The sequence below is a fragment of the Lutra lutra genome, chromosome 6 (assembly GCF_902655055.1).
Source record: "Lutra lutra chromosome 6, mLutLut1.2, whole genome shotgun sequence".
In the NCBI taxonomy this organism is placed as follows: Eukaryota; Metazoa; Chordata; class Mammalia; order Carnivora; family Mustelidae; genus Lutra; species Lutra lutra.
In genome coordinates, this window is record NC_062283.1 from 79,584,052 (window position 1) to 79,610,608 (window position 26,557).

At 36.2% G+C, this 26,557-nt stretch overlaps 1 pseudogene; it reads right to left on the reverse strand.

The window, feature by feature from the left end:
* Positions 1-2,392: 2,392 nt before the first annotated feature.
* The window catches only part of LOC125103201 (protein LEG1 homolog), a 40,992-nt pseudogene continuing 16,827 nt past the window's right edge, over positions 2,393-26,557 (reverse strand).

A 26,557-nucleotide genomic window follows, 5' to 3' on the forward strand; every position in this document is an offset into this window, starting at 1 on the left:
GTGCTCTCTCTCAAATAGATGAATAAAATCTTTTAAAAAAAATATGGGAGTCTATCTTCCTTCTTTTCCACAGTTAGTCCATGGAACCATATTATATACTTTTATACAACACTCTATTAGTCAGGTACCATTTATTTCCTCTTGGGTTCTTCCAATGCGTGCCAGGAAGAAGAAAACTGGATTACTACATTTCTAATAGGTTTTTCTCACCCTTGCTGCTGTGTTATGAAGGACTACTGGTAAGTTTCACCAATCCTCTTCTAAACCAGCTCTTGGACACCTTGATCTTTATGCAGCCAGACCTCTGGGGAATGCACAATTACATTAATATCCAAGAGATAAATAGAAACATACTTCTAGAAATTTGTGAATAACACAAGTTCCTAGAGATACCTTTTGTGCTCTGGTTTCTTCTGACAGCAGACATACTAGAGCTGGCTTGATTTTCCTAACAACCAGAAATCACTGCTTATCTAAATAACACATTTTACAAGGCTTCCTTGCATGGCTCCTGGACCAAGTATTCTGGGAATATTATAGCAGCACCATATTTGGACCAAAACTGAGAACTATATATCTGAAAGACTATACCTGAATTTTCCTGAATTGCTCCCTCTGTTTGAATCTCCTGGAGAATACAAAACAAAATCTTAATTCACTTGCAATGAAAAGAGCCCCAACATACTAAGAACAGCCACTAAATCCTGGATTTCAACAGGTTTCCACATCATTTTCCAAATTTACTTCCATGTTTCCTGTTTTGTTTTAATGAAAAAAAGAATCTTGAGCAGATCATAATTGTTTTCTACCTTTGGTGACATTAACTTCAAAGGGTCTTCTAACTTAGGGTTATTCATCAGGATTTATTCTAGTATTTCTATGATTATATATTTTTCAAACTCTCTGAATTATCAAAAATTCAGTTTTTTTGCATTGATACGTGATTAATTTTTTGAAGTAGTGATCTACCATGATTTTTAGTTATATAGTCTAAAGTTTATTGAAAGATCAAACTGATTTTAAGCACCACTTTTATCCTATAGTAAATTGTTTCACATACTTGGGCCAATTTTTAAAATCTTTTTTTGTTCCATTTATCTGTTATTTCACCATTGCTACATATTTTGTTTAGTTTTCTGATTTCTTTCTTTGGGTTTATCTGTTTTTCCCCTCAAATCCAGGAAAGCCTTAACTTTTCTATTTTGGATTCTAGGAAGCAGTGGCTGTTTAAACTCTTTCATCTGTGTTAATGTTTCGTTTATTATCTTTGACTTCCCAGGTACATGATCTTATCACTGGTAAATAATCATAAATTTGATTCTTTCTTTTCCATATTTAAACCCTATTGATTTCCTTCCTCTCTCACCCTCCCAGCATCCTTCCCTCCCTTCCTTCTTTGGTTAAAACTTCCTAAATAATATTGAACAAGAGCAGGCAATTATGTAATCTCATTTGTTTATACTGTATTCTTCACAGTCTAAATGTGTACAGTTCAGTTTGTTTTTCCTTTTGCTTTATCCTTTAAACAAATATTTGGTACTGGTTTCATTTATTTGTATGTCTTCTGTGCCAAATGCAAAATGGGAATGATAGCCTGTGAGCCCTATGTCAGCATCCATGCACTTCCATATGGTATGTATAGGGCAAGGTTGATAACTCCCTTTCTCTTCTTCACTCATCACCTACCCAGCTTCAGGGTAGGCTTGTCTGCATTCCCTGCACCTTAACTGTGTTTCAGATCCCTCTGAAAACTGTCCATTGACTCTCCAGGTGGGCTGCTGAACTGCTGGGTGGCTTGTCATTCACCAAGTTAAATTCATCAATATCATATCTTCCAGATATTGCTTGAAGTAATTTTTCTCTGATTTCCCTAATTTCATTTCCTTTAGAATTTCAATGAGAATTTAGTTAAAAATTCAGTTCAACCAATCACTTGGACCAGTTAATGGTTCTTCTTTCTTTTTTAAAAAATTTTTTTATTTCTTGGGGCGCCTGGGTGGCTCAGTGGGTTAAGCCGCTGCCTTCAGCTCAGGTCATGATCTCAGGGTCCTGGGATCGAGTCCCGCATCGGGCTCTCTGCTCAGCGGGGAGCCTGCTTCCCTCTCTCTCTCTCTCTCTCTCTCTGCCTGCCTCTCTGTCTACTTGTGATCTCTCTCTGTCAAATAAACAAATAAAATCTTTAAAAAATTTTTTTTATTTCTTTTCAGCGTAACAGTATTCATTGTTTTTGCACTGCACCCAGTGCTCCATGCAATTCGTGCCCTCTCTAATACCCACTACCTGGCTCCCCCAATCTCCCACCCCCCCGCCCCTTCAAAACCTTCAGATTGTTTTTCAGAGTCCATAGTCTCTCATGGTTCACCTCCCCTTCCAAAATGGTTCTTTTAAAAATAAAATATATTCAATTCTCTGGTATTGAAGCATAAATGAGTCTTCCCTTAAATAATACAGACAGATGGAAATGAAGCATTAAAACTCAGCTCCTACCACACATCAGTGATGATAGCTCCTTCATAATTGTTATCCTGCTTGGCTTAATTACCACTAGTTAAGAGGTTTGTTTCCAGGGTGAAAACACGTATATGAATAGGTCGTCTCTTCCCCCCAAAAACTGAAAACTAAGCACTTGTGTTGAAGGAGTGCTCTTCATTCCATTTATTCTACAAATTCTTCTTCTTTTTTTCTTATGTTGGCAAAGAACCTTCCTAAGAAACAATGTTGGGGTTTAGATCAACACTGTACACTAATTAGAAAAAAAGAACTTTTAATATTCTTTGTGAAAAACAAGTATTTACCCAAGAGGACCACTGCAGGTTTGTACATATCAGTGCCTGATATTTCAAAAGATCTCATACTCTGATCAATGTTTTGCTACACTAGGTCTCATTGTCTTTCACAGTGAAATGTTATTACTGTTTGAATCACATTTTGGGCGGGATGGTGGTCTGTTACATTCCTTAAGAATCAACAGAGGCTGAGAGAGAAGAGAGAGAGTTCTTTTTACCGATGTTTTACCTATGAAGCTGTCAACCTGAAAATGAAGAGCTGAAATGAGAGGCAAAGAGCATTTATTTGGGATTAAAGAATTGCAATTTGGGAAGTATGGATTTCTGCAGTAACCAGAAAAGTTATCTTCCTCTGGGGTGAAAACAGGAGTTTTATGAAAAAGAGGAAGGGGAAAACTACATGATTTGGATAAAAGGGGGAAAAAAGTTGTCTATTGGTACTAAGAGGCTGAGCCACTTTTGGTGACTCACAAATTGACTCTTCTGTGTGTGTTATCAAATGAAACTATTCCTGGTCTGCATTATTTAATTACTCTGTCTTCAGAATGACCACAATCAACAGACTTAGGATTCAAGATGGTAAATGTCCTGTTGACTTTTCACACAATTGCCTAAAACAATTGCTGTTTAGCCCAGTCCAAAGGTTTTGGCTCAGTTCAAAAATGGGTAGGATAGTTTCTTCATGGTGTTCTCTCCAACTCTGTTTTAAGATGGCTTCAGTTATGTCAATTTTTCACAAATTTTATCCTCAAAATATCTCCTGGTTTTTCTTTTTCTTTTTTTTTTTTTTTAACTGAAGTGTATTTGACATGCAATGTTAAATTAGTTTGGGGTGTACAATATACTTGCTTGATATTTCTTTATTTCACTCAACTAGTTCTTGGATTTCTATGATCCAGGTCCTTGATTTCCAAGGTAAAAGCTGACTGATCTGTCAAACTGCCTTTAAATCTAGCCATAGTCTTCTTTTCCTTTATGCTTTAATCTCCCATTATTATGGCTCTTTGCTAAAAATATGATAGTATGGAGAGAAGATGATGGAAGAATAGGGGACCTGTGTTTCGTCGGGTCCCTTGAATTCGGCTAGTTATCTATCATCTCATTCTGAATACCTGTGAATTCAACCTGAGATCTAAGAAAAGAATTTCTGCAATTCTACAAATAGAAAAGTGACCACTTTTTGCAAGGTAAGAGGTGTGGATATGACAGGATATGTCAGAAGATAACTTGCAGGGGGAGGGAGTTTCTGTAAGCTGGCTACCAGAAAGTGATAAAGCCGTGGAATGAAAAATCAGAACTTTTAGAAGTCTGCTCCTGTGAGGGACATCCCTGCCTGAAATGTGCTCAGATGGGAAAGCAGGGTAGGATCCTAGGTGGGACAGTGTGGTCTCAGGATCCTTGGGGTCACAGAAAGAATGGGGTTCCTTGTGTAGCAGAATTCATAAACTTTAGAGCAGGAAAGCTGGCTATAATTACTGAGCCTGGAAGAGGCCTCTCAGCTAGGTGCTGCCATAAATCAGAAACCAGGGAATGATCAGGTGACCACTGTCCAAGTAGGGGTCCTGAAAGCAGCAGAAATGGGGGAATCCTCCTCCTTTCCCCAGGAGGAGTGACATGGGTGCATATGCGATTGGGAAACTGCGCCTGGACAGGGGGCTAGTGAGCAATGGTGCCTAGGTGAGATCATCCTCCCTCCCCTGGGAGGAGTGGTGTGGTTGTGTCCTGCAGAAGTCAGCGGAGTTTGGTGCCCACAAAAGAGATTGACTGCTTTTCCGAGGGTGCACTGAAGAGTGGAGACTGCTATCATTCACCTCCCAGGCTGGAAACTGGACATCGGGTGGTGCCATTTTAATTTTTTTTTACATCCTTTTAAGTCATGAGAAAACGTTAAGGAAAGAAAGCCACAAAGAACAACTGGAAGCAACTTACACTGAGCCTGAGGCCCAGGCAAGGGGTGGTGCAACTGCACCCCAGCAAAGACAGCTAAGAATCAGTGCGGCAGGCCCCTGGCCAGGAGATCCACAGAAACATCAGTTGAATAGTAAGTTTATGGGTCACTCAGAACTGAAAAACTCATAAGTTAGGGGAAAATAGCATAAAGAATTGAAGGTTTTTTCTCATGAGTCTTTAGTCTTTCAGCTTAAAATTCTCTCTTACCTCTTCCTTTTTCTTCCTTTTCAACTAGTTTCTTGTTTTATCAACTCTTTGTTTTTATGTCTTTCTTAAATTTTCATTTTTATATTTACATTTGTAGATATTGTCTTCTTTTTTGGCTTCCTTTCACTTACATATATACATATATAGAGAGTATATTTTCTATATTTCTAAATTATATATATATATATATATATATATATATATATATAAAATATATTTTTTCTTTTCTTTATAATTTTTTTTCAGTATTTTCTAATAAACCAAATACACCCAGGACCAAGTGGACCACCCGTTTGGTCCACTTGTGAGATTATATGCTCCCCTTCACCCCCACCTTTTTTCCCCTCTCCTTTTGGTTTCTAACCTCTTCAAATTTGTCTAGTGTGAATTTCTCTGGGTTCTTGGTTGATATTTTTTATTTTGTTCTCTCATTCATCTATTCTTCTCTGAACAAAATAACTAGAAGGGGAAATTCACAGGAAAAAAAACAGAAGTAATATTCTCTGCCATAGATCTAATTGATATGGATATAAGTAAAAAGTCACTAATTGAATTCAGAATAATGATTATAAAGTTACTAGCTGGGCTTGGAAAAAAAGCATAAAAGACATTATAGAACCTCTTAGTGTGGAAATAAAATCTAATCAGGCCAAAATTTAAAATGCTTTAAAAGAGATGCAGTCTAAAATGGATGCTCTAACAGCTAGGGTAAATGAGGCAGAAGAGAGTCAGTGACATAGAAGACAAAATGATGGAAAAGAAAGAAGCTGAGGAAACCAGAGAAAAACACCTAATGGACCATGAGGGGAGGTTTTAAGAAATTGGCAATACTATAAAGGAAAACAGTATTAAAATTATTGGGGTCCCAGAAGAAGAAGAAGGGGGGAGCAGAAGGATATTTGAGGAGAGGGAATAAGGCCGCCAGGTTACTGTCAACTCATAATTTTCCACATTGCTAGGAAATTAAATCCCAGCCATATATGTGTTTTATTTTTCTTTTCTAGATGATGTAACTTATCTCCACCCAGTGATTAAAAACTGAAATAGCAGCCCATACATGGAGAATAAGGGGATTTTATTACCTCAAACCCAAATGATAAAATTCCTTGGGAAATGTACAGTGTATATAGGCCATGTTTCCTAACAGCTGGTTCAGATAATGGCTGTCATGGACTATAGGATGATCCTCCCCTACGCATTCATTTGGGAATGACAGGGCTGGGGTTTACCTTTTGGCTAGAACGTCCGAAAGGAAGTGGAAAAAAAAATCTATGTTCTGGAAGACAATAGAAAGAACTTCTTTCCTTCAGATGAGTTGGAATTCATTTCTTTCTTTCTTTCTTTCTTTCTTTCTTTCAACTGAGGTATAATTTCCAATAACATTATATTAATTTCCTGTGCACAACATAATGATTTGATGTTTGTATATACTGTCAAACAATCACAATAAGTCTAGTTAACACCCATCACCATACATAGTTACAGAAACATTTTCTTATATGAGAACTTTAAAAATTTACACCCTTAGCAAATTTCAAATATGCAATACAGTAGCATTAACTAGTTCTAGTTCTAGAACTCTGCTGTAACTAGTGACTTCGCACTCTTCCTTCCCCTCAGCCACTGACAACCATCATTCCACTCTTTGAGTCTATGATTTGACCATTTTAGATACCTTATACAAGTGAAATCATGCAGTGTTTGTCTTTGTGACTAGCTTATTTCACTTAGCATAATGTCCACAAGGCTCATCCAAGCTGTTACATATTACAGAATTCCCTTCTTTTTAAAGGTGAAATAGTATTCATTGTATATGAATGAGACATTTATTTATCCTTTCATCTATTGATGGACACTTAGCTTATTTTCATATCTTGGCTACTATGAATAGTGCTGTAATGGACATGGAAGTGCTAATATCTCCTGAGATCCTGCTTTCAATTCTTTTGTATAATTACCTAGAAGTGAGATTTCTGGGTAACGTGGCAGTTCTATTTTTTATATTTTGAGGAATGTCCATACTGTTTTCCATAGTGACCTCCCAGTTTGCATTCCCACTATGTGCACGAAGGTTCAAATTTCTCCACATCCTCGCCAGTGCTTGTTATCTTTTCTCTCTCTTTTTTTTTGTAATAGCCATCCTGACAGGAGTAAGATTTCTTATTAGGGTTTTAATTTCCATTTCCCTGGTGATTAGTGACATTAAGCATTTTTCAAGTTGAAATATTCAGATGCAACAATGAAATTTTATAAACCAAAGACTAATTTATAAAAGTATTATTGTTCAAAGTTACCCTTTGGATTTTTATTTTATTGTACATTATTAGAAGCATTTAATTAAAGGGATGGGTCACAAATTCCAAAATCTTTACAAAAAAATTTCTTGCAAATTGGAACCTCATTAAAGTTTCTATATTACCAAAGATAATGGTCCTAGAAAGATAGTAAAGATATTAAAAAGTTATATTTTTCTCCCCAAATGTTGAAAGTTTGAAAACAAAATTCAATTTTACTAATTTAATTAGTGCAAAATTAATATAAGTCATACACTTTTGAAAATAAAAACTAAATATTGATATTTAAAATCAAGTTTTATATTTTGATGCTCAGACTTACAAGAAACAAAAGTATGTACATGAATAATGCTCTATATCTGCAATCACAAATAAATAACAACCCATAAAACATTGAAATATCATTTCTCAAATAACAGACTAGCAAAAATTTGGAAGTTTATTGGTACTCACTGTCAGTAGTTATAGAAAAACAATAATCTTAATAAACACTTCATTTGTAGCAGGCAAAGAAAAAAACTACAACAAACTAATTTGATTTCTATTTATCAAAACCCAAATCACCAGTTTTTTTCACTAATTAACTCTATTAATAGTCCCTACACTGAAAGTTACTTTTGCATTGCCTGCAAGAGCATTTTGCTGGAAATAATGGAAATCCATTTGATGAGAAGTTATATGTTCTTTTAAGAGAATGATGCATATCAATACAAAGCAATATGAAGAACATAATCCTGTTTTTTGCAAACAAAAAAGGCTCTATTGGTTTACACTCATTGAATACTCACTTGTGTGTGTTTAATTTTACTTGCAGAAGGTAGCACCAAATTTTGTTCGAAAGATATTTTATGGGAAACCAAGCCATGCAGTGAAAGAGTATTGTTAGAAAGGGAAAGTTTCATTTCATTTAATAACTTCCTCTAGACATTGAATTTTATTTTATTTTATTTTTTTAAAGATTTTATTTATTTATTAGACAGAGATCACAAGTAGGCAGAGAGGCAGGCAGAGAGAGGGGAGTAAGCAGGCTCCCCGCTGAGCAGAGAGCCTGATGCGGGGCTCGATCCCAGGCCCCTGAGATCATGACCCGAGCCAAAGGCAGAGGCTTTAACCCACTGAGCCACCCAGGCACCCTAGACTTTGAATTTTAAAAATAAAAAGCATTAAATATACAACAAAATAAATAATAAAGCATTATCACCCTTGTGAATTAGGTACTATTGAGAAATAAAAAGCATTTAGTGTATAGAGTGATTTTGAGCAGAAGAGACATGTCAGGTTAGTTAATGTGCCAGAAATAATAGTTCTGCAGGATACAATACCAAAGCCTACTTCTCTTTTTCCTTTTTGGCAGAAGTAACACTTATTTACTACTGGACATCCCCCCCCCCCCATAAATTAATATTTCTACAAATATCCCTAAACCTTTACCTCACCCCTCATTTCTCTTCCTGAAGGTAGAGCAAGATACCTGTTGGTGGATGACAATTGGTCGAAGCTTACTTAATTCCAACTTACTCAACTCTGCAACTCAAATATCTTACCAATTCCAATGCTAATTTTTAATAAAATTGAAGATTACAAAAATCAAGAGATGATCATCAAATCACCAAATTTTGTGCCCCTCTTGTCAGTGATAAACAGACGAAAACCAACTTTCTCAGCACACGCCACCCACCCAAGAAACTAGGTGGTGTCCTGTGAGTAGTTCTATACAGTATTTTTATTTTTACTTTGTTTCATCTTCTATTTTTCAATTTGATTTTGCATTTTTATTTATTTATTTTTAAAGATTTTATTTATTTATTTATTTGACACAGAGAGAGAGATCACAAGTAAGCAGAGAGGCAGACAGAGAGAGAGGCAGAAGCAGGCTCCCCGCAGAGCAGAGAGCCCAATGTGGGGCTCGATCCCAGGACCCTGAGATCATGACCCAAGCCAAAGGCAGAGGCTTAACCCACTGAGCCACCCAGGTGCCCCTGACTTTGCATTTTTAAAGAAAATAATATAGTGTATATCTGGGTGTGTACATATAAAAAAGTGGTTTTTTTATTATGTTATGTTAATCATTGTACAGTACATCATTAGTTTTTGATGTAGTGTTCCATGATTCATTGTTTGCGTATAACACCCAGTGCTCCATGCAATACATGCCCTCCTTAATACCCATCCCAAGGCCAATCCATCCCCCCCACTCCCTCCCCTCTAAAACCCTCAGTTTGTTTCTCAGAGTCCATATTCTCTCATGATTCATCTCCTCCTCTGATTTTCCCATAAAGTGTATGTCTTATGTCTGTATAAACTAACTGGTCAATTCTGGTTCTACACATTTAAAATAAGGTAATCGATGCTTTTCTTTCATTTCAAGCTAATTCTGCTGAAGTGTCCTGGGTACCAGAATTATCTACTGTGGAAGAAAACTTCCTGCCATTTGGATTAACATCCTTGAAACATTAAGTTAGAACTGGAATTCCTTTGAGTAAGCCATTAAAATTTAGAAGATTATTTATTAAGGCAACAACTGTTACCTAAAATATTACACACATAATGTTTTTTAATGTAGCATACAAATGCATTCATTTTTGTGTTGGTTTACCTCTTAATTTTGAGTCAGATGTTTATATAATTTTGAATTTTTCTTTAGGGAATAAGAATCATATATAATACAGAGTATAATTATATATAATATAAATATCTGTAATTTCTCTCTAAGACAAAAATCAATCAGAGAAAGAAGCAGGTAGGCTAGATCAAGCAGGCACCAACTGAGAAAGAGTGTGGTGCCTTCACTAGGCAGTCCTGCCTCCTTTGCTGTCACTATTGCTGTGGGCCTCCAGGACCACAAGTCACATGAGTGCCAATAAAAGAGAACTCTTCTGCAGAAAACCACACCAAACCAAACCAAAACAAAACAAACACTTTTTTTCTTTCAATTAAGCTTATATATCCAAGATATCATTTCATCATATTTCAGGTTCTTTTCTGCATGTTAAATCTTCAAAAATCGCTGATGCTAAATTGTTGTCATTTGCACTTGATTTGTGTTTGAAGCTCATAAAAACTATAGCTTAAAAAAATAGATGCAAATATCCAAGTTGTTCCAAAATATTTTAAAATTTTCCTATAACTGAATCAAGTATCCTTCTTAAAATTCAAACTCGAATAAGCTATCTAATTACCATAGAATCCAACAATTCTGCCTCTGGTTATACACCCAAATGAATTGAAAGCAGGAATTTGAATAGACACTTGTATATGCATGTTTGTAGCAGCATTATTCACAATATCCAAAAGTGGGGAGGAATTTTAAGTGTTTATCAATGGGCGAGTGGATTAAGCAAAATGTGGTACATACATACAATCTGAATGCTGATCTCACCAGACTTGAGAGTTGCTGTTGACAAAGTTATTTCATTTTGAGGTTTGGTTTTGGATATTGATGGGAAAGACCATAAATGAAGACAATATTTTATAAATTTTTTTCTGTAAACTGTAATGATTTTCTGTCAGTCAAGATCTTGATGTTGACAACCTCCTTGTCAAATAATCTCACCTATCCTTGGCAATCATCAGATAGGATGAACAGTTGAGTCTCTGCTATAGACTTTTATGAAGGCTTCAATCCAAATGCAGCTCACAGGTATGACAAGAAAAATGAACTCTTCCATTGTCCAATCTAAAAGCAGTCCTCGAAGTAATACCAAGAAATAGCAAAAGTAAAGTGTTGTGAGTCTTCTAATCCTGTGACTTACAGGAAACGGTGTAGGTAGAAAAGATGGTAGAGATTAACCAGAAGTATTGAAACATGAATGTTAGCATTTATATATGTTGTTAAGATGGGTATCTTCTCTCCTTTTCTTTGTCCTTCTTCCCCATGGTTCTTCTACTACAGTGACAGGTACCACCTCCATATACTGTTATCCATATACATACTTGAATCATGATTTTTATATCCAACCTCATTTACCATAAAAGGGGGAGTGTTTTGCTATTATTCTAAGCTATCTGGTATGACAGCCCAGATGTTACTACATGTTTTCCCCAAAAAAGTACTGATCAAAGTAGATTTTCATAATAAGAATGAAGCAGAGATCCAGATACTTCCCATTGCAACCCTGAACTTTTAGACCTCAGTTGGTGTTAAAATAGCCGATCTATTTTCTCAATTTCTTATTATTTCCCATTTTGCTATGATGGAAGATCATTGTTTCCTATGAATTGATCTGTTATCAGTCCCTTGCTTCCCTGATCTTTAGCAATGTTCCGAGGAAGAAGTTGCTGTGGCTGAGGTCAAAGAGGTTGCTGCCTGTGTTCTCCTCAAGGATTTTGATGGATTCCTTTCTCACATTGAGGTCCTTCATCCATTTGGAGTCTATTTTCATGTGTGGTGTAAGGAAATGGTCCAATTTCATTTTTCTGCATGTGGCCGTCCAATTTTCCCAACACCATTTATTGAAGAGGCTGTCTTTTTTCCATTGGACATTCTTTCCTGCTTTATCGAAGATTAGTTGACCATAGAGTTGAGGGTCTATTTCTGGACTCTCTATTCTGTTCCATTGATCTGTGTGTCTGTTTTTGTACCAACACCATGCTGTCTTGATGATGACAGCTTTGTAATAGAGCTTGAAGTCCGGAATTGTGATGCCACCAACTTTGGCTTTCTTTTTCAATATTCCTTTGGCTATTCGAGGTCTTTTCTGGTTCCATATAAATTTTAGGATTATTTGTTCCACTTCTTTGGAAAAAAAATGGGTGGGATTTTGATACAGATTGCATTAAATGTGTAGATTGCTTTAGGTAGCATAGACATTTTCACAATATTTGTTCTTCCAATCCAGGAGCATGGAACATTTTTCCATTTCTTTGTGTCTTCCTCAATTTCTTTCATGAGTACTTTATAGTTTTCTGAGTATAGATTCTTAGCCTCTTTGGTTAGGTTTATTCCTAGGTATCTTATGGTGCAATTGTAAATGGGATTGACTCCTTAATTTCTCTTTCTTCTGTCTTGTTGTCGGTGTAGAGAAATGCGACTGATTTCTGTGCATTGATTTTATATCCTGACACTTTACTGAATTCCTGCACAAGTTCTAGCAGTTTTGGAGTGGAGCCTTTTGGGTTTTCCACATATAGTATCATATCATCTGCGAAGAGTGATGGTTTGACTTCTTCTTTGCTGATTTGGATGCCTTTAATTTCCTTTTGTTGTCTGATTGCTGAGGCTAGGACTTTTAGTACTATGTTGAATAGCAGTGGTGATAATGGACATCCCTGCCATGTTCCTGACCTTAGCGGAAAAAGCTTTCAGTTTTTCTCCATTGGGAATGATATTTGCAGTGGGTTTTTCATGATGGCTTTGATAATATTGAGGTATGTGCCCTCTATCCCTACACTTTGAAGAGTTTTGATCAGGAAGGGATGCTGTACTTTGTCAAATGCTTTTTCAGCATCTATTGAGAGGATCATATGGTTCTTGTTCTTTCTTTTATTAATGTGTTGTATCACATTGATTGATTTGTGGATGTTGAACCTACCTTGCAGCCCTGAAATAAATCCCACTTGGTCGTGGTGAATAATCCTTTAATGTACTGTTGGATCCTATTGGTTAGTATTTTGGTGAGAATTTTTGCATCTGTGTTCATCAAGGATATTGGTCTGTAATTCTCTTTTTTGATGGGATCATTGTCTGGTTTTGGGATCAAGGTGATGATAAATGAGTTTGGAAGTTTTCCTTCCATTTCTATTTTTTGGAACAGTTTCAGGAGAATAGGAATTAGTTCTTCTTTAAATGTTTGGTAGAATTCCCCTGGGAAGCCATCTGGCCCTGGGCTTTTGTTTGTTTGGAGATTTTTGATGACTGTTTCAATGTCCTTACTGGTTATGAGTCTGTTCAGGTTTTCTATTTCTTCCTGGTTCAGTTGTGGTAGTTTATATGTCTCTAGGAATGCATCCATTTCTTCTAGATTGTCAAATTTGTTGGCGTAGAGTTGCTCATAGTACGTTCTTATAATTGTCTATATTTCTTTGGTGTTAGTTGTGATCTCTCCTCTTTCATTCATGATTTTATTTATTTGGGTCCTTTCTCTTTTCTTTTTGATAAGTTTGGCCAGGGGTTTATCAATCTTATTAATTCTTTCAAAGAACCAGCTCCTAGTTTCATTGATTTGTTCTATTGTTTTTTTTTTTTTTTTTTCGTTTCTATTTCATTGATTTCTGCTCTGGTCTTTATGATTTCTCTTCTCCTGCTTGGTTTAGGGTTTCTTTCTTGTTCTTTCTCCAGCTCCTTTAGGTGTAGGGATAGGTTGTGTACTTGAGACCTTTCTTGTTTCTTGAGAAAGGCTTGTACCACTATAGATTTTCCTTTCAGGACTGCCTTTGTTGTGTCCCACAGATTTCGAACCGTTGTGTTTTTTTTTTTTTTTTAAGATTTTATTTATTTATTTGTCAGAGAGAGAGAGGGAGAGAGAGCAAGCACAAACAGACAGAATGGCAGGCAGAGGCAGAGGGAGAAGCAGGCTCCCTGATGAACAAGGAGCCCGATGTGGGACTCGATCCCAGGACGCTGGGATCACGACCCGAGCCGAAGGCAGCTGCTCAACCAACTGAGCCACCCAGGCGTCCCTGAACCATTGTGTTTTCATTATCATTTGTTTCCATGAATTTTTTCAATTCTTCTTTAATTTCCTGGTTGACCCTTTCATTCTTTAGAAGGATGCTGTTTAGTCTCCATGTATTTGAGTTCTTTCCAAATTTCCTCCTGTGATTGAGTTTTAGCTTCAGAGCATTGTGGTCTGAAAATATGCAGGGAACAATCCCAATCTTTTGATACCAGTTGAGACCTGATTTAGGACCTAGGATGTGATCTATTCTGGAGAATGTTCCATGTGCACTAGAGAAGAATGTGTATTCTGTTGCTTTGGGATGAAATGTTCTGAATATATCTGTGATGTCCATCTGGTCCAGTGAGTCATTTAAGGCCTTTATTTCCTTGTTGATCTTTTGCTTGGATGATCTGTCCATTTCAGTGAGGGGAGTGTTAAAGTCCCCTACTATTATTGTATTATTGTTGATGTGTTTCTTTGATTTTGTTATTAATTGTTTTATATAGTTGGCTGCTCCCACGTTAGGGGCATAGATATTTAAAATTGTTAGATCTTCTTGTTGGACAGATCCTTTGAGTATGATATAGTGTCCTTCCGCATCTCTTATTATAGTCTTTGGCTTAAAATCTAATTGATCTGATATAAAGATTGCCACCCCTGCTTTCTTCTGATGTCCATTAGCATGGTAAATTGTCCCCGCCCCCCCGTCTTCGGGTCTAAAATGACTTTCTTGTAGGCAACATATATAATGGGTTTTGTTTTTTTATCCATTCTGATACCCTGTGTCTTTTGATTGGGGCATTTAGCCCATTAACATTCAGGGTAACTATTGAGAGATATGAATTTAGTGCCATTGTATTGCCTGTGACTCTTACTATGTATTGTCTCTGTTCCTTTCTGATCTACTACTTTTAGGCTCTCTCTTTGCTTAGAGGACCCCTTTCAATATTTCCTGTAGAGCTGGCTTGGTGTTTGCAAATTCTTTCAGTTTTTGTTTGTCCTGGAAGCTTTTTATCTCTCCTTTTATTTTCAATGATAGCCTAGCTGGTTATAGTATTCTTGGCTGCATGTTTTTCTTGTTTAGTGCTTAAACGAGAGTTTAGAGTTTATCATGCCAGTTCTTTCTGGCCTGCCAGGTCTCTGTGGATAAGTCTGCTGCCAATCTAATATTTTTACCATTGTATGTTACAGACTTCTTTTCCCGGGCTGCTTTCAGGATTTTCTCTTTGTCACTAAGACTTGTAAATTTTACTATTAGGTGATGGGGTGTGGACCTATTCTTGTTGATTTTGAGGGGGGTTCTCTGTACCTCCTGGATTTTGATGCTTGTTCCCTTTGCCATATTAGGGAAATTCTCTCCAATAATTCTCTCCAATATACCTTCTGCTCCCCTCTCTCTTTCTTCTTCTTCTGGAATCCTAATTATTCTAATGTTGTTTCGTCTTATGGTGTCACTTATCTCTCGAATTCTCCCCTCGTGGTCCAGTAGCTGTTTGTCCCTCTTTTGTTCAGCTTCTTTATTCTCTGTTATTTGGTCTTCTATATCATTAATTCTTTCTTCTGCCTCATTTATCCTAGCAGTGAGAGCTTCCATTTTTTATTGCACCTCATTAATAGCTTTTTTGATTTGAACTTGGTTAGATTTTAGTTCTTTTATTTCTCCAGAAAGGGCTTTTATCTCTCCAGAGAGGGTTTCTCTAATATCTTCCATGCCTTTTTCGAGCCCGGCTAGAACCTTGAGAATCGTCATTCTGAACTCTAGATCTGACATATTACCAATGTCTGTATTGATTAGGTCCCTAGCCTTCGGTACTGTCTCTTGTTCTTTTTTTTGTGGTGAACTTTTCTGCCTTGTCATTTTGTCCAGATAAGAGTATATGAAGGAGCAAGTAAAATAGTAAAAGGGTGGCAAAGACCCCAGGAAAATATGCTTTAACCAAATCAGAAGAGATCCCAAATCATGGGGTGAGAAAAGGGATAAAAATTGGTTCAGAAAAAAAAAAAAGAAATAATTAAAAAAAGAAAACGAATAAACAAATAATATAAAAAAGAAAAAAAAATATATATATATATAAGATAAACTAGTTAAAAATGTTAAAAAAGAAGAGGGTAAAAGTTAAAAAAAATTTAGCAGAAGAAGAAAAAAACATTGAAAAAAAAATAAATTAACTGCAAGACTAAAGAATCATGGGGAGAAAGGCTTGAGTTCCGTGGTTGCTTTCTCCTCCTCTGGAATTCCGATGCTCTCCTTGGTATTGAACCTGCACTCCTTGGTAGGTGAACTTGGTCCTGGCTGGATTTCTTGTTGATCTTCTGGGGGAACGGCCTGTTGTAGTGATTCTCCAGTGTCTTTGCCCCAGGCGGAATTGCACTGCCCTTACCAGGAGCCGGGTTGAGTAATCTGCTCAGGTTTGCTTTCGGGAGCTTTTGTTCCCTGGGTGATTTCTGTAGAGTTCCGGAGTACAGGAATGAAGATGGCAGCCTCCAATATTTGGCCCAGCGGAGCCGAGAGCTTGGAGCCCCACTCCTCAGTGCGCCCTCAGAGAATAGCGCCCAATCACCGTCTCCCTGGCCTCTGGCCACGCTCCAAGCTCACTCAGCCTGCGACCTCTTCAAGGTAACCCCGAGCTGAGAGCTCACTCCTTGGCTCCGTCTCTGTAGCGGGCTTCCCCGTTCTAATACCTGCAAGCTCTGCGACACTCAGACACCCCCAGTCCTTCTGTGACCTTGAGGGACCTGGGGCCATGCTGACCGCACGTGGGCTTCACCCCGGTTTAGCCTCTGGAGCGATGTCCCTCAGAGGAATAGACTTTTCAAAGTCCTGATTTTGTGCTCCATTGCTCCACCGCTTGCCGGGAGCTGGCTCCTCCCCCTGCGGTCTATCTTCCCGTAGCTTTGGATTCACTTCTCCACCAGTCCTACCCTTCAAAAAGTGGTTGATTTTCTGTTTCTAGAATTGCTGTTCTTCTTCTCTTCAATCTCCCCATTGGATTTGTAGGCGTTTGCAATCTTTAGATAAGCTATCTAGCTGATCTCCTGCTACCTGATGTAGTCTCAGCCTGCTACTTCTCTGCCATCTTGACTCCCACCCTATTTTATAGATATGTATTTGGAAGGTGTTTTGAACCTATGTAAATATCCTTTTTAAATGTATTCATTTATTTATGTGTATCTCTATGTATTCTTGTTCTGTTATTTTATTCAATGGGTTTTAATTTTCCATTGTCTCAGTATTGACCAGTGGAAGCCCCTTTGACAATATATCCATCCATTTTAGAACACTTCATTGTTTCCTGGACTAACAAGGCATGCCAAGCTTATCATTTCCATACTTCCCTCAAGCATAATCAGCCTTTTCTCTAAGGCATTCTATTCCATTTATCAGAAAATGATATTTTGAAGTCACGGTCTGAGTGGTAGGTGTGTTTATCATTTTGGGGAATTTTGGGTCTCTACTCACAGACCATTCATGTGTCTCATCTAATCTATCTATATTGAAAACCATGAGATCCCTCCAATACCTCCAGTTCTAACTCAACAGCATAGGGCTTATTTTAATTATCATACTTTTCATATTTGTAACATCCTTCTCCAATAATGGAAAAAACTCACTTCCATTATTTAATTTTTCTGTACATAAGTCAATCTGTCATCTATGTCACAACTTCGTCCTCCATATGGATGACCTCTTCACCCTATTTGGTCTCCAATATCCCATGCTATGTGGCCTCTATCACTGAATTCCCTCCTCATACTACTTGAATGGCGGTCCATACTGGGCCTCTCCTCTCTGGGAAAATCTTTCTAGCCAGGTTTAGACTCTTCTTACATTGAGACTCCTCTTTGTGGGTACAGTTTCTTCACTTTACTTGGGTTCTTGATCTTCACATTAGGTTGTCTCCCCTTCTCCTATGCCCATTTCCCATCTTACCCTAATCGGTTTTGCACTGAATTGTGAGGGAAAAAAAGGGAAAGGAAGGGAAGGAGGAGCCTGGAATAATTTATAACATCTTTTTTCTTTTATATCTCACACCCAGTCTATTAACAAATTACATTGGCACTATATTCATGATATAGCCAGAGTAGAACTACTTATTGCCATGCTGTTATTGTCCAAGATAACAGCACATTTCTTCTGGATGATCTCAATAGGCTCCTTCTGTTTTCCCATTACCTCTATAGTCTAGTTTCAACCAGAGAAGCTACTTTGGTCACTCATTTGCTCAAAAGCCTTCTATTTGTTCTCTATTCCATTGTAAGCTTTTTTTTTTTTTTAATAATCTTCACAATGATCTACAAGAAGTTACATAATTTGCCCTTACACCTGAGTCCTAATCATTGGCCTCCCAAATTCAATATTGCTCTAATTATACCCCCTACTTCTTTTCACCTTGTTTAATAGTCTTTTTCTGCTCCTCTAAAAGTCCTGGTCTGCTACCAATTTCCAGCCATAATGCTTGCTCTTCCTCTTTGTCTGGAATAGTCCTACCCAAGATACCCTCAAGGCTCATTCCCTTTCAGCTTCATCTTTGTTGAAATACCTCCTCCTTACCAAGACCTCACAGATGAATCTTTTTACATTTAAGATGACTAATGTATTTTAACATTCTTTATCACTTTTCCCTAAGTTGTTATTTTTTCTTTGCATTAATATTTACTAACACTATGAAGTTTCTTATTATCTAATTCATGCCTGAGACTATAACCTTCATGGGGTCAGAGATTTCTATTTTTCTTGTTACTGTGTAAGTATGGCCAAGGAAGGTGACTCTTATATAGCAGGTACAAATAAGTATTTTTTGAATAAACAAATTTTTGTGTGTATTAAATGAAATAAATTTTTGATGCATAAATATATTAAAATACAAACTATATCTAATCTTCCTTCTTCATGAAATCATAAACCATTCCAGGAAAGGGGTAATATATTATTCATTTCTTTTCCTCTCAAATTCACCATAATTAGAACCATACTGTATCATTCAATAACACTTATTTATTTGTTTGTTAGTCAATACTTTCTTAAATTAGTGGCTTATTGAAACATTGTCTCCTAAATTCTGTAACATTTGGTAAGATTGCAAGGCTGTGTTTTCTTATAGTCCTTGCCTCTCTGACACATTGTGGTATCTATCAGTGAGGGTCCAGGGATTTTCCTGTAACTGCCATTTAATAGTGGTTTTAGTGATACAAAAAAGACTCATTATTTTATTTTCTTTCCTTAAGTGCTTCCTCTCTCCCCTGCTTATTTTCACTCCCTTATTCAGGTTCCTTTCCTATAGTAAGTGGTGTGATTTTAAGTAGATCCTAGTGTCAGAAAAATCAGAAAATTTTCCATTGAAAAAAATCCCTGGAAAGTTCAGTTTTGCTAGGGAATGGAGAAGGCAAAGATGTTTTTACTCAATCATATAGAAAAATGGAAATTTTCAACTTAAAAAATATAATTAAAAATTTTAAATTCTTTTTTCTTTCTTTCTTTTTTTTTTTAATTATTATGTTCAATTAGCCAACATACAGTATTTGATTTGGGTCTTCTGGATTTATATGCTGAGATGGAGTTTGGGGTACAACACATTTATAGAGACCAACAAACCAGAAGGAAGAAGAATTGGACAGAGATACAAGGCAAACTGTGATGCAGACCCTCCCCCTACCCAAAGCCATAGCCAACCCAAGAAGGATCTTGGGAGGGAATATTGCTGTGTATATGCTTGCATGAGAGAATAGAATCCATGGAGCTTCAGACTTAAAGTCACATCTTATGCAATAAAATATTCTTCTCCATGGGTCTTCCTGGGTATTTGCTAGAGTTTGGGGACAAGGCAGAACTGAAAAAGGCTCCTTCTTGGTGTGTGCCTGGAGGAAGGGAGACTGCCAAAAAGGCACACCCCACTCAGAGCTTTCTCCTCATATCTACTCAATGGCACAAAATCCTTAATCTGCTGGTAGAGAGGCAGCAAGTCTGACTGCCTTATTCAACTGGGAGAAGGCACAGAAAAAAAAAAAATCCTAGCTCTGTGGGAAAGGCAGGGAATCAACCTGACTTTAGCTCATTAGAAATGCTTACCTTTGGGACGCCTGGGTGGCTCAGTTGGTTAAGCAGCTGCCTTCGGCTCAGGTCATGATCCCAGCGTCCTGGGATCGAGTCCCACATCAGGCTCCTTGCTCATCAGGGAGCCTGCTTCTCCCTCTGCCTCTGCCTGCCATTCTGTCTGCCTGTGCTTGCTCTCTCTCCCTCTCTCTCTCTGACAAATAAATAAATAAAATCTTAAAAAAAAAAAAAAAGAAATGCTTACCTTTAATTGGGGTTCAGTCACTGCTAAAGTTCTGGCTTGGAGAGTCAGCAATGTAAGGCCTGACTAAGGCCCAGGATGAACCAGGACAATGGAGAATGACCCTGCATATCTATCCCAGGCTAACAAGCATCAAATAATAACAAACTTCTAACCTTAGAAGAAGAGAAAAAAACATAAAAAACCATAAAGAGACCCTCATTGTGGCACAGGCTGATGCAGAAAAAAATCTAAAGCTGAGGGTGGAAAAGCATTGTTGAGTAGAACTCTCCTGCAGTCCTGTTTATACTCTAACCATAAAAGAACATTACAGAGTAGTGATACGACAACACAACAAAACACAACAGCTCAACCCTTGGCTAGATTTGCTCACCTCTTCCCTCCCCAGTTCTGAGCATAAACACTCTTTACTCTGGTTTCTCTGGTCTTGCACATGTGTTGGGCTTTCGGCCAAAAATTATGAGTCACACAAAAAAAGTAAGAGGCACAGAAATCAGCAGAACTAGTCACTTAGGACTCAGACGTTGAAACTATTTGGCAGGGAATTTAAACAATAATTATGATATTAAAGGTTTTAGTGGAAAAGACAGATAATTGCTCAAATAAATGGGTAATTTCAGCAGAGAGATTAAAACCATGAGAAAGAGGCAAGGGGAAATATTAGAAAAAATTTTAAAATTACATGGTAATAGAGGTGAAAAATGCCTCTAATGGGCTCATCAGTAGAATCTACATGGCTGAGGAAAAATTAACAAACTCAAAGATAAGTCAACAAAAATTAATCAAAATGAAACTAAAGAAGAAAAGAGTAGAAAACCAGAACATAACATAAAGGAGCTTTGTGATTAAGCAATCTAACATTGGTGTACTTGCAATCTCAGAAGGAGGAAGGAGAGAAAATGGTGCGGTAATGTTTGAAGAAATATTGGTGGAAATTTTTTAAAATAATGAAAAATATCAATCCCCTAGAGCTAAAAATTTCCTAGAACACCAAGCAGAATTAATATTAATATTAATTAATTAATATTCCCCCCAAACACACCTGGACACATCTTACTCAAACTGATGGGACACAAAGATAAAGAGAACATAGTGAAGGCTGCTTGACAGAGAGGCAAATTACATAAAGAAGAATAAATGTAAGGATTCCAACAGACATCCTATCAGAAACCATCAAGTCACTAGACTATAATGTGAAATATATGCACTTAAAAATTGAGAAATAAAGATTTTCAATGAAACAAATGAAAGCCAACATGACTATCATGCTACTATTACCATTACCACTACCACCAACAAAATGAAAGCCATCGCCTGAGGTACTGCATTACAGAAGATGGTAAAGGAAGCTCTTCAGACAGAAGGAATTTAATACTATACAGAAAGTAAAAAACAAAAAACCCCACAAAACACTGCTAGATATGATAAAAAGCAAAGCAAATATAAAATGTGTGTATTCACTAGTAATTTCTCTAAAAGACAATTGCTATTTAAAGAAAAATTTGGCGACTTGTTTATCCCCTATGTATAAGTAAAATTTGTATCAATAGTGCAAAGAAGAGGATGAAATGGGAATATTCTAGTACCACACACAAAGTGACACAATATCTGATGGCAGACTAAAGTTGTATGCTACCCTCCTAAACACAACAGATTGTTATTTTTAAATAATTTGTATTTTTAAAGTGGCTTGAATAGCAATAAGCAAATAGTAGAGATAAAATGAAATAATAGAAAAAATACTCTCTGCAAAAAAGAAAGGTAGCAAGAGGCAAGTGTGATAACAAAGGGACATACTTCTTAGCTATGGGTAGTTTTAATTTAAACATTTAAAATTATAGTAACTGATGTATAGTAGTCAATGGCCTAGTCATAAAAGTTAAAGACACTGTTTGGATAGAAAAATCAAGACCCAATTACATAAGGTGTAAATATAAGATAAAGATAAAGGTAATATAAGAAAATAAGATAATCAGGAGATTAATGTGGCATAAATTCCAGTCTCTAAAATTTTCTACTTAAAAGTTTAATTTTCTTAAAGCAATAATGCAAATATGAGACCACAAAAAATCTTGCATTTTTGAAGTCTTCTTTCATAGATGTTTAAGAAAATATATAAATACAGATATGTCTTTCAAATATATTCTGTATATATTTCCTGTAAATTTTTCAGTATTTGACCTGAACCTCAGGTGTGGGTGGCCATCTATGAATAGTCTGGTCATAACTGTTGAGTGCATATGCTCTTTTGCAAAAACAACTCACTCACTCTCTACATAAAATGGATGATTTTACTCTGTGACTATATTAGCCTTTGTCCACAGTTCATTGGAGCTAGTGTGCATAACTAACAGGAGAATCAGTACAGGAAGTACATTCCACCAGATGAAGTCTATCTCAAGGGAGTCTGTACATTGACAAGAATATGGGCTCACAGCTATAACTTGTAAACTGATGTAGACTCTAGAGCTTTAGTCAGAAATGATAAGTCATGTACAGATGGAGAAAGGGAAGCAGTCTGTGTATAGCAAGGAAAGAATAAATTTATGCCCAGAAAGAAAAAGAAGTGAGTTCTCATAAAACTGAAGAATACATAAAGACAACTTTGTTAGGTTTGTGATGATTTTAGCTCTTGTTCTAATAGCCAATGAAAACCACTTGGTCTTCTGTCCCACTGTTTCCATGCAGTATTTTTGTACTCTTTACATAAATCTTTCTCCCTTTTTGCTTATTTTTATTTTTTGCAATTTCACTCCATGAAATTGAATTACTCTAATTTTTAATTAGTAATGTTAACAATTAAGATATTGCCAACCACCATTTCAGATACAGAATCCATTACTACTGCATTACAACCATCAATAGAAAACACACCTATTACTTTGTAATGATATACTCAGAAATTTATTGTGTGTTTATTGCTATGCAACTATTAGGTGTCATTTTCTTACATCTATCTTTGTTTTTTTTTTTCATTATGTTCAATTAGCCAGCATATAGTACATCATAAGCTTATGATGTAGTGTTCAGTGATTCATTAGTTGCATATAACATCCAGTGCTCAACTCAACACGTGCCTTTCTTAATACCCACGATCTGGTTACCCCGTTTCACCACCCACCTCCCTTCTGTAACCCTCTTTGAATGCATACAGTACAGTGATAGTATTATGAATAATGTGGTATCAAAATAATGGCCCCCAAAAGATGTCCATGTGTGAACTCCTGAACACATGAAGATATTAATTTAGATGACAAAAGAGATTTTGCAGATGTGATTAAATTAGGATCTTGGGATGGGAGGATATCCTGGATAATTTGGGGGAGCTCATTATAATCATGATGATCCTTATAAGTTAAAGAAGGGAGGCAGGAAGATCAGAATCAAAGAGAAATTTGAAGATGCTGCTCTACTGATTTGAAGATGAAAGAAGAGCCATGAGCTGAAGAGTGAGGGTCGCCTCTAGAAGCTGCTGAAGTCAGGAGACTTAATTCTTCCCTGGTGCTTCCAGAAAAAACAAAGCTTTATCAACCCCTTGAGTTTTGTATGGTGAAATCCATTTTTGATTTGTGATCTCCAGAACTGTAATATAATAAATCTGTTATATTGGAGCCTCCAAGTTTATGGCAATTTGTTACAATAGCAAAAAGAAACTAATACAGATGATTAAAAGTTATTAGCAAATGAATATGATTTCTAGGAATGGTAGAGTTGTAGTTTGTTATATGTATGTTTCATGCTTTGGGCTTTCTGTAGTTTTGATTCAAGTTATCTTATTGATGTCCTATTCATCAAACCTATATTTTGTATCACAATTACTGTATTGTAGGTTTTAGACTGGATGCTCATTGCCTTTTGGTTATTAAACTAGCCAATTTTTAACTAGAGGGTATTATGCTGAGCGAAATAAGCCAATCAGAGAAAGACAATTATCATATGATCTCTCTGATATGAGGAATTTGAGAAGCAAGGTGGGGTGTATGGGGGTAGGGAAGGAAAAAATGAAACAAGATGGGATCGGGAGGGAGACAAACCATAAGAGACTCTTTTTTTTTTTTTTTTCCATAAGAGACTCTTAATCTCACAAAACAAACTGAGGGTTTCTGGAGGGTGGGGGGTAGGGAGACGGTGGTTGGGTTATGGATATTGGGAAGGGTATGTGATATGGTGAGTGCTGTAAAATGTGTAAGCCTGACGATTCACAGACCTGTACCCCTGGGGCAAATAATATATTATATGTTAATAAAAATAATTAATTTTAAAAACTAGCCATTTTTAAAAAGTTTTTATTTATTTATTTGAGAGACAGAGAGAGAATGAGCAGTGGGGAGGGGCAGAAGGAGAGAGAGAGAGAGGCAGACTCCCTATTGAGCAGGAAGCCCAATGTGGGGCTCGATCTCTGGACCCAGAGATCATGACCTGAGCCAAAGGCAGATGCTTAACCTACTGAGCCACCCAGACGTCCCAAACTAGCCAATTTTTAGAACAAAAATCTTGTGGACTCTTTATTCATCTTCATTTCTTTCCCATAATTTTCATTTATTCAATAAGTATATTGAGGTACAGGAGAATCTGATAAATTGTTTGGGATTAACCAGTTGACATTGGTTGAAAAATGGCAGAGCTTAGATGTAAACTCAAGTCTTTCTGATAACAGTGCTGATTATTTTACCATACTATCTACCTGTTGGCTCAATTTATTCATTTTGTTTTACCAAATAGTTTGTTAGTGGATACATTTTGCCTGTGGTTGGAACCCTATGTACAACCTGTCAGCAAGCTGCATAAAAGCTATGGAAGGAAAGTCACCAAGAAGACAAGCAGGAGGAAAACCACTTTCCTGTCAGGACACATTGTTGCCTCTTAAAGGAGATAAATTTGAAAAAAAAGGCAGGGTGGGGGAGAGAAATTTACCCTCTGTGACCCTAAAGTGCTCCATAATAAGTATGAACTAAAAAGAAAAGAGAGAGAGAGAAAGAGAGAGGGAGATATGAGAATAACATAATTTTTCTAACTTTGAGAAAAATAACAACCTCCCAAGGTATTGATGGATCAGGTAATACACTCTAAACAAATAGTTCATTTTTAAATGTTTTAGACATCTAAATTCATCATCCAAATTTTATTTAAAATCTTCTGCTTCTTGCCTATTGACCATGAAAATCTATTCCTCCAAATTTCACAAAACTGATTTAGATAGAATAAAATCCAAAATTCCAATCAGGTTTTATGACCTTTATTAATTTAATCAGCATTTATCAGTTATTCAACTGAATCTACATTAAAAAGTATACATTTTATTTGTTGATATTTATCTACTAATTATTAATTAAGCAAATTAATGGCAACATATTAATTCAAACTTTAAAATATAGACATAGACAATGACAGAATTATGCAAACATGCAAGGACTAAATTTTGAGAATACTGTTCTTTGAGAAATTATCATTGTAGATTTTTATTTTATACAATTTCCAGAGCATTTAATTAAAAGAGTGAAGGATAAATTCCAAAATCTCTAGAAACAGTTTCCTTGCAACTGTTGACTTCATTAAAGTTTTCCATAAAGTTAAAGATATTGTTCCTAGAAAAATAGTAAAGATATGTAATAGTTTTAGGTAAAATTTTAATTTTAATCACCAATGTTGAAACTATCTAAAAACAAAACTCAGTATAATTAGTATAAAATTAGCATGTTTTCATATAAATTCTTAAATAAAACAATATTTTGCTCTTTAAAATTACGTCTTTTAAATTTTGCCTTCATATTCAAACTCATGCAGAAGTAACTAAAGAAAATAATGGATACAGCAGTGATTGAGGTGTCATTTTTCTCGTATCAGATTCTTGAAAATTAGAAAGTTTGTTAATATTCATTTTTTGGTGTCTTGAAGAAATATGAACTTTAAATAATTTGTGTTGTTTTGTTTTTATTCTTGTTTTGACAAGAATGTAATCCATAGCACACTGTTTAATTGCCACTTGGCAACACCTGATCCATGAATTCATTCCTAGCAATATAATCTGTCACTAACCCAACAAATTAAACTAATTAAAGTACACAGTGAATTTCACTTTTGCACTACCTAAAACCAAAAGAATATCAGTCCACTCAGAGACTAATGTGTGTCAATATTTGCTGACTGGCGAATATCTCAAATACATACAGCTACTGAAAAATTTATAGCACAGAGCAGTGCCATACATATAATCTCATTTATGTAAACAGCACAGTTTTTAATCCAATTATTTGTTTATTTTTTATCTATTCACTACCTCATGTAAATGTTTTTTGGTAGGAATAGGCCTAAAATTTAAACAATTAGAATCAGGCAAGGAATTAAGATATGGAAGTTAAAAGATGATGGCAAGAGGATAAATTTTACATGCATTTAATAACTCTGCAGTGTTTTAATTTTTAATAACA